Source organism: Artemia franciscana, chromosome 15 (assembly GCF_032884065.1).
Source record: "Artemia franciscana chromosome 15, ASM3288406v1, whole genome shotgun sequence".
In the NCBI taxonomy this organism is placed as follows: domain Eukaryota; kingdom Metazoa; phylum Arthropoda; class Branchiopoda; order Anostraca; family Artemiidae; genus Artemia; species Artemia franciscana.
In genome coordinates this window covers 25,562,145-25,570,693 of record NC_088877.1, presented here as the reverse complement: position 1 = coordinate 25,570,693, position 8,549 = coordinate 25,562,145, and positions in this window count along the sequence as shown.

Below are 8,549 nucleotides of genomic sequence, written 5' to 3'. Positions count from 1 at the left end.
ATTGTCATGCAGGTTATTGAGCAAATAAAGTTGACGAAGATGTTTGCGTTACAGCTTGACGAAAGCACGGATGTGTCAGGTGAAGCCCAGGTGATCGTCTTTGTTCGATATCAAGATTGTTCTGACATAAGAGAAAATATTCTGTTTTGTCAAAACCTACAGTCAAGAACAACAGGAGAAGAACTATTCAAGGTGATTGACAAATTCTTCGCAGAAGGGGGCATCTTGTGGGACTGGTGTCTATCAGTTTGCAGTGATGGAGCTGCCGCCCTAACAGGGAAGAATAATGGGCTCATGGCCTGGATAAGGAAGAAAAATCCAAAGGTGAAGTGGTTGCACTGCATCATTCACAGGCAAGCTCTTGCATCGAAAAGGATGAACGCACATCTGCACGAGACCCTCAACGAGGCTGTAAAAGTGATCAACTTCATCAAAGCCCGACCACTGAACTCAAGAATGTTCAAGTTGCTGTGCCAAGAGATGGGTTCAGAACATCAACATTTACTTCTGCACACAGAAGTTCGCTGATTGTCTCGTGGGAAGATTTTAAACAGACTTTTCGAGCTTCGACAAGAAGTTCATATGTTTCTTCTGGAGCAAAAATCTGCATTCAGTTCACTTTTTGAAAACCAGGATTGGGTCTGCAGGCTGGCCTATCTTGCGGATATTTTCGACAAACTGAATGACTTGAATCTGTCAATGCAAGGTTTCCGGACGGACGAACTCTCTCTGAATTCGAAGATGTGTGCTTTCATCAAGAAATTGGAGTTCTGGCTTAAAAAGGTTCAAAGAAACAGCGTTAGTGTCTTCCCGACCCTTGACAAGTTTGTGGACGATAGTGAAATTGATAACCTCAACACAATCTGTGATTGTATTCGGGAGCATCTGACAAAGTTGCGAGATGAACTTGTGTCATATTTCCCATCGATTATGAACCAAGATAGAACGCAGGATTGGATCCAAAATCCATTTGTTGAAGACGTGACCTCAAGCTCCGGTCTTAGTGACAAGCTTACAGAGAATCTGATCGAACTTGCCAGTGATCGCGCCTTAGAACAGAAATTCCAAAATGTAACTGTTTCCCAGTTTTGGCTGGAGGTGAAAGGAGAATACAAGGAACTAAGTGAAATCGCCATGTCCGCTTTGTTACCATTCGGATCCACTTACCTTTGTGAAGTGTCATTTTCGGCAATGTCATTGATCAAAACCAAACACAGAAACAGACTGAGTGTACAAAATGACCTTATAATTGCCGTTAGTGACATCGAGCCAAGATTTGATAATATTTTAGCAAAAAAGCAGCCTCAAGTTTCTCATTGATTTTGTACGTACATTTAAGCACCGTCATATTGGACAATAAATCTCGTGTTTTTGAAAATCTGATTTTAGTTAAGAAAAAAGTAAAACAACGATTCTCAAGAAAGGGGTACGCAAACTTTTTGGGCCTTGACTAGGGGTACGCGGACCGAAAAAGGTTGAGAACCACTGACATAGAAAACAAAGAGAAACAGGCAAAACATATACAATTTATCAAGAAAATGTACGAAAATTCATGAGTTTTTGGATTAAAATATGCTCCTAGACCCTGTTCTCCATCCCTTTTTCAAAAATAAACTTTAGCTTCAATTTTATGACTAGTACTAGATTCGACAGATTTTGAAGAAGTTCGGAATTTGGCTTGTTATACATGGTAACAAACGAAACCTACAAGATATTACATTATTTTTAAATTAAATAACAAAATGTAATATTTTAAAGGAGACAAAGAATAATTATGGGTGCCAAGCCAAAGCCATGTAACATCAACACTTCCGTAACCTAGTGTCAGTAAGAGTTAAAGCGCCAAGATACGTATATGCGTTACTATGACTAACTGGTTTACTGACTTTCTCCCTGACAGAATGAGAGCTAGAGTAGTATTATCTTCAGGTTCTTTCATATGGGTCATTCAAAATCTGCAAGTCAATCTGAAGTCCGGCGGACAAAGAACTAGAGTCGACTTTTTTTTATTTTAAATGCATATCTATTCCACACAGTGAGACAATGGAAGGCTCTTAAGAAAAAAAAATCATCATGCAATTGAACAATTCCTTTTTTTCTACAGAAGCTAGGAGGGTTGACACAAAGATGGTTTATTTAGATAATAATAGCAATTCATTACAATTTTGCTCTTTACTACCATTTTCTTTTTTTCTTTTTCAGCCGTTTTATAGTGTTGCCATTTACTTCAATCTAATCAGGGAGAGATTGAAAGTAAGACTTTTCGTTTGCTCCAACTTTAATGCAATTAAAACTCATCACAGTTTTCGATTACTCCAGTACAATGAGGTATGTACGCTTGAACACGGTACGTGCTCCATAATATCAGAGGCAGATCCTTTGAAAATTTACAAACCAGCAAAATAAGGCGGATATTGGAAACATTACGAAAAAAATCATATGATATGACAAGAGCGCAGTATAAGTATATACCAGTAGCGAGATGTTTCTCCAAACATGACACTCTCATAGCGCTCAATTTGGGAAGTTCCCAGACCGTCAGAGCCATAACTTCCGTTCCTTCTTGGTTTTCATTCGGAAACATTTGTCATTGCGTGTGCGCGAAGGTGGGGTCATGAATTGGTTAAGTTTGTGTGGTTTTAGATTTGTTTCAAAAATCTCCAATGAATAGTATAGGACTTATTGCTGCTGTACGCTACTTCTACTGTGGATGGGAGGGAGAACACTACCGTATACACTTTTGAGAGAATCATATTATTTTTTACACAAATTTGTCTCCATTTTCATCCTCTAGCTCTTCGTATGCCTTATCAAATAAATTTTGATCTAATTTTTAGCTGAAGGATATTACTACTCTAATCAGGCTGGTATCATAGCTGGTATTATTCTAGCAGTTATAGTACCAATGTGCCTCATTTGTGGTTGGTTCATTTGCTGTGTAAGGAAGGAAAACAACAAAAGAAGCTTGAAACTCAACGACAGAAAAAGCAAAATGTAAGCAGTAACTGATTTAAATTCTATTCGTCGTAGATTTTAGAACTAATTACCTCGTGAAAACTGCAAGTGGAAAGGGTAAAATATTTTATACCATTCTGCAAAAAGACCATTTGTGTAAGGGTCATACCTCCTTCCCTCCAACGCTTAAGAATGTGCAAAATATCTGCTAAAATAATAAAATAATTCTGCTAAAATTATTGGACGTCCAATAGGAAGCCCAAAAATCGAACATACCAATAATTTAAGTTTTAAGAACGGTCTTGGTAACACAGTTATTAAGAGGCTTAATAAACGAAAATTCAGAAAATTAAGAATCAACATAAGCTTTCCTTTGTAAATTTATCTATGCAATAAGAAAAACTGAACCTTTTTTTGTTATATTCGGTCGTATATTTAAGTTTTTTAGTCCTATGGTATGATTTTGTCAGTCGATCTGAGCACTCGTTTGCTTGGGACAAACCGACATACCACAGTGACTCAGACGCATACAGCAAACGCTGATTTAATCATTTGGCCTAAAATAAACATCAGCAGTCATTTTTGGGCAGTTTGCAATTTTTTTTCGACAGTTTATGGAAAAAATTGTAAGTAAGGAGCGACATATACTAATAGTAACCAAAATTTTAGAATGAAGACGTTTCTATAACAAATTTTATATCCAAACCCGGGGTTTTCACTCATACGATCTGACACAAAACGGCCGTTTTTCGTGACCCGTCAAATTTCCTCCTTTTTTTGCTCCAAGTGTATGCAGCACATCGCTTCAATGGCTGCGTTTAAATACTTCTATTGGTTCATTTAAAATCGCATCGGTTGTTCTCAATTGAAAGCTTTCTGGAACTATAATTTGCAAGTAATTGAGAAATTTATCCTGTTTATTAGAGGTTTTCTATTAATATTTGAAAGAAACATGAGGGTCGTGTCCTTTTAATACAAGATTTTAACACTCGAGGTCTAGAGGCATATTGCCAGTGAAAGAAGTAGAAAAGATAAGAATTGTATTTTTCATTAGGCATAGCTAGTTTCGGCTACTACAGGTTAGCCCTTTGAATATTTTTTGGCTTCGAGAACTTGATTTAGTCTAATGCTTTTTAAATATCCCATTATATTTTTGCACTTCAACGGCTGCAATGAGCCGTTTCTACGTGAACGTTTTTGTGATTTTTCCTTCACTTAGTCTTAGGTTTTAATATGCCTTTGCTTGTCATTTTTGACTGCACTTCCTACAATGGAGGATGTTCAGTGGATTTTTATGTAGCTTTTGAGGGATCGAAGTCTCAAAAAGTGCACTCTTATACGCATGTTTGTTTTCTCAGTGGGCCCTCAAATAAACATAGGTTTGGGGGAACTAGGGCTGTTAGGAATCAATCGTGAACCGTTTTGCGTGAAAAAAAGAATCACGCCGATGAAAACAAAAGGAAAAGAATAAGATTTTATGGACAGTCTAAATATGTAAATTCATTGAGTTTACAGTTACTTGACAAGATTTATTTGATTTTCGAGAAAGGAGTAACATCCCCAAATAGGGGTGATCTTGACATAAACAACAAAATGAGCATAGGCTATTGGAAAACCATACTCCATAGATTTCAAGCCTCTATTTATAAAATGCGAAATTTTGCGTTTTTCCAAGAAGGGTCATCACGAATGCGTGTATCCAGGGATTATGATGTTTGTTTTCTCCAGGGATGATGACATCAAGTCAATAGACTTAGAATATTAGGAGAGGGATCTTTCCAATGTATCGTTAACTTAAATTGGATGTTCTGGTGCCCTATTTAATCAAAAGTGATTTTGCAATAAAAAAACGAGTTTCTTAATTAAGGTTTATCAAAAACTGCATATACTACTTCTCAGTTTTAAAGACAGTAATGTCATACGACGGCGCAAGATGCACATAATCTGTTTAAAATAAACGGATAACAGACAATTTTTTCAAGCTCCAGTTAACTAAGTTGATTCACTTGAGGCTTGGTAAAATTATATACAATGATATGTCATTATATAATGTCAATGATATGACATTATTTCCTACAATGGAGGATGTTCAGTGGATTTGTGTGTAGCTTTTGAGGGATCGAAGTCTCAAAAAGTGCACTCTTATACGCATGATTGTTTTCTCAGTGAGACCTCAAACAAACATAGGTTTGGGGGAACTAGGGCTGTTAGGAATCAATCGTAATTCGCCTTCATTCCTAGGAGTATTTTTAGATTTAGCCTGTGATATTAGTGCTCCATAACTCTCCTCTTGCAACGGAAACGTCTTTTTTCTATTCCAAATAAAAGATTACGTTAATGCGCTTACCGGCACGAAGTCAAGGGGGAAAATATAATAAGAGCCACCAGGCCATCCTACGGCGTCCAGGAAAACATTCCTAAATAAGTTTTGCTCGAAGAACTCACCTTGAAAACATCCAGTCAGGAAAGGGAGCATACACAGGTTTTTTTTTTCTTTTTTTTGGGAAGAGGGGGAATTAAAAAAAGATGAGTGTATGAAAAACAGAAAATTATTCGGTATGTCTTGAGATTTCAGGGGACTGGGCGCGTTGTCCAATCCTCTTGTACAAAAAAGGTTTTTCACCATGTCTTGAAGGCCTAAAAAATCCTCCATGTTTATGGTGTTACGTCCTCCATGCAAAAGCTGCTAAGTAAAAAAAAAAAAAAAGGCCTAGTGAACCATCGCAACCGAAGTTGTGCTTAATATTTGCTTTAAATTTGCAGATCCAGGGCGACAGCACCAACATTAACCCGAGAAACAAGAAAAAATAGTATATCGTCTTCAGACTCGGCAATTTTGTAGGAAACTACTAATTTTAAATCTCAATGTTTATAAAGATTTTTAAATATATTTGTTTTTCTTGTTTATTTCTTTCTTTCATAGGAATGGGGATGACAAGCACCAGGTATTACATAGATTACAATAGAATTTTTTAGAAACTAAAATTTGGTATGATCTGTAGTTAACTGAAAAATAGAAATACTGGTTCCAAATTCGCAGTGGATAGGTCTAGCTGGAACCCAAATAATCGTAAATAAAACCTGAAAGGACTAGAATTAAACAGCATCAAGCGTATCGATAATAGTGATGGAGTATGGCTTTTCGTTTCTTAAAAAAACAAAAAACAAAGAAGTTGTCGTTTGAACCCAGCATTCAAGTTCATACTTACAGTCGACTTAGTATCACTTAGTTCTAAAGTGTTTGAAAATGTTTCAAGACAACTATAAATTAATAATGCCTCAAAGTTTGTCAGCAGCATAGGAAAATTAACTATCTGAGGAACAATCTGCTGACTTTACAAACAAAGAAATTAATTGGCTGAAAATTTAGTTTCTTCATGGTACTGTAGATCCAATACAATCAATGTCAAAACCTAGGAGTCTACCATGAAGCAAGATGGATGTAAGAAATCGTATACTGTCTAAAAATACACTTAAGCTGTCCGCAATTATATCTTATAATTTTGCGAACTTTTAGCACCAACAATCGAGCACTTTTGTCACAGCCATTTTATTTTACCGACGTGGAAATCTTCATGCTTGGTTTAGTTGTTGCAGTTAAAAATGACTATAATACATCCATGTAGGGATCACAGTCCATTTTGGCGGTCTTCCCACCTATACCATTAATGATAACGGGCTTTAATTTCTGAAGCGAGATTACCTTCTGAGTCTATTTAATAGTAAATAGTATTATAATAGTATTATTATAGTAAATTTTTAAGCCTAAATTTTAGAAACAGCAAATGTGTAATACTCAACTCTTACAACAGAAACATGGCTCACACCAAACTAGATTGGATAATGTGACCACATAAAATCTTATAACTAACATCAACACGCACTGTTGGCATCGAAATCAGTATACGAATCGACAAAATTTTGGCATTGGATTACTTATAAATAATAATAATACTAATAAAAAAAAATAAAATAAAGACAAGCATAGTCGTTTTTCTTTTACTGATGGTATGGACCTAATGATAAACAATCTGGACATACTTATTAAAAATTAGCTTCAATAAGGCCCCAGAAGCCGTCGATCTTAATCAAAGAGATGACTTAGCCTATCGTAAAAGTGGTCTGGTTTTGTGTAAACTTTCTGTATGTTAAAATTTGGATGGAATACATTAACTGTTTCATATTTCCTAAGAAAAGAAAAAAAAACCAGCTTCTAAGTCAAAAGAGAATACAACTGTTGTTCAAGCCAATTGCAAGGAATATTTGTTACAAAATGCAGGGCAAGAATAGAGACTTCTGTATTAGATAAATTTTAATAACTAAGGACTTAGAAGAGTTCAGTTAAATGTAGGGAAGTTATGAAGCGAGAACAGCTAGGCCATATTTTACAGATGAAGTAAGACGGATTGCCAAAGAATTTGCTGTTTCGGCATCCATCTGAAACCAAACGAAAAACAAGTCGTCTTCGCGTGGGATAAAACGAGGTTGAGAAAGGACTTACCGGGAAACTGGAGCATCAAAGGAGGAGTAAAATAATGAGGCTTATAATTGACTGGGGTTGAGTATCACCATGTGCAGCTGTGTTGGTAAGTTTTGTGGTGCAGTGAGATGGTAGATGTTAGCATTAATAGTAGTAACAGTCGTTAAGGTATCTAACAGCCACACATATCTCCTCCTCTAAAAGAGGCTCACAAAAGGGTTTTCACAAAAGCACTGTTCTCCTATATCAGGCAGGCTCAATCATCTTCTAGAAGAGGTGACAGTTATCAATCTTAGACATTTCATAGTTCCAGTTGTCATAAAGAGCTAGGATATGATAGTGTTTTTTTGGTGAATCTCTACTGCTACAGGTAAAAAAGCTCATCTACCTCCAACTCTTCTTAATATGAGAAATCGAAATCCAACAATTTTGAAATCTCCCCATCCTTGGAAGCCAAAAATGAATATCCGGCACAAGTAGCAGGATATCTTCTCAGAAATGAAGTTAGTTCCCTACATTTTGCTTCTTTTTTGTTTAAAACAAATGCTAGTTCCGGCAGATCAGGTAAACCGCGTCAACGCAAGCACCAAGGCATCATGACGCAAGACCTTGTCCTCCTAATAAACATTAAAAGAAGGCCTAGTCCCTAAAAAATAATTCGTGTTATAAACTTAGTTTGTATATTTTGATAGCCTCATCCTCAGAGAAACTTAAACCATAAAAACAATTTCTCAAAAAACAAAAATTAATTGGATGTGGTGACAAAAACGAAAAAAGTAAAATAAACACTAAAATAGAAGTCAAAGATTATATGTAATAAGGTGCCTGCAACAATATTTTAATTTAGCAGAAAACAAAAGATTGAAATTCGAGATATACACATACGTTCAGTGTCGAAATTGACATAATAATTTTCCTTTTATTTTATGGGACAGTGTATTCAAAAACTGAATTTACTGCACAGAAGGTTTTTTTTCTTTCATTTTGAGGATACCCGGACTTGCTGCCCAATTTCTGTAGCCGAACTCTCGCAAATGATATCACATGTACTTGAATTGCAAAATTTGATCAGATATTATAGTAAAAGCTTGTTTTTTACAAAAAAAACTATCTA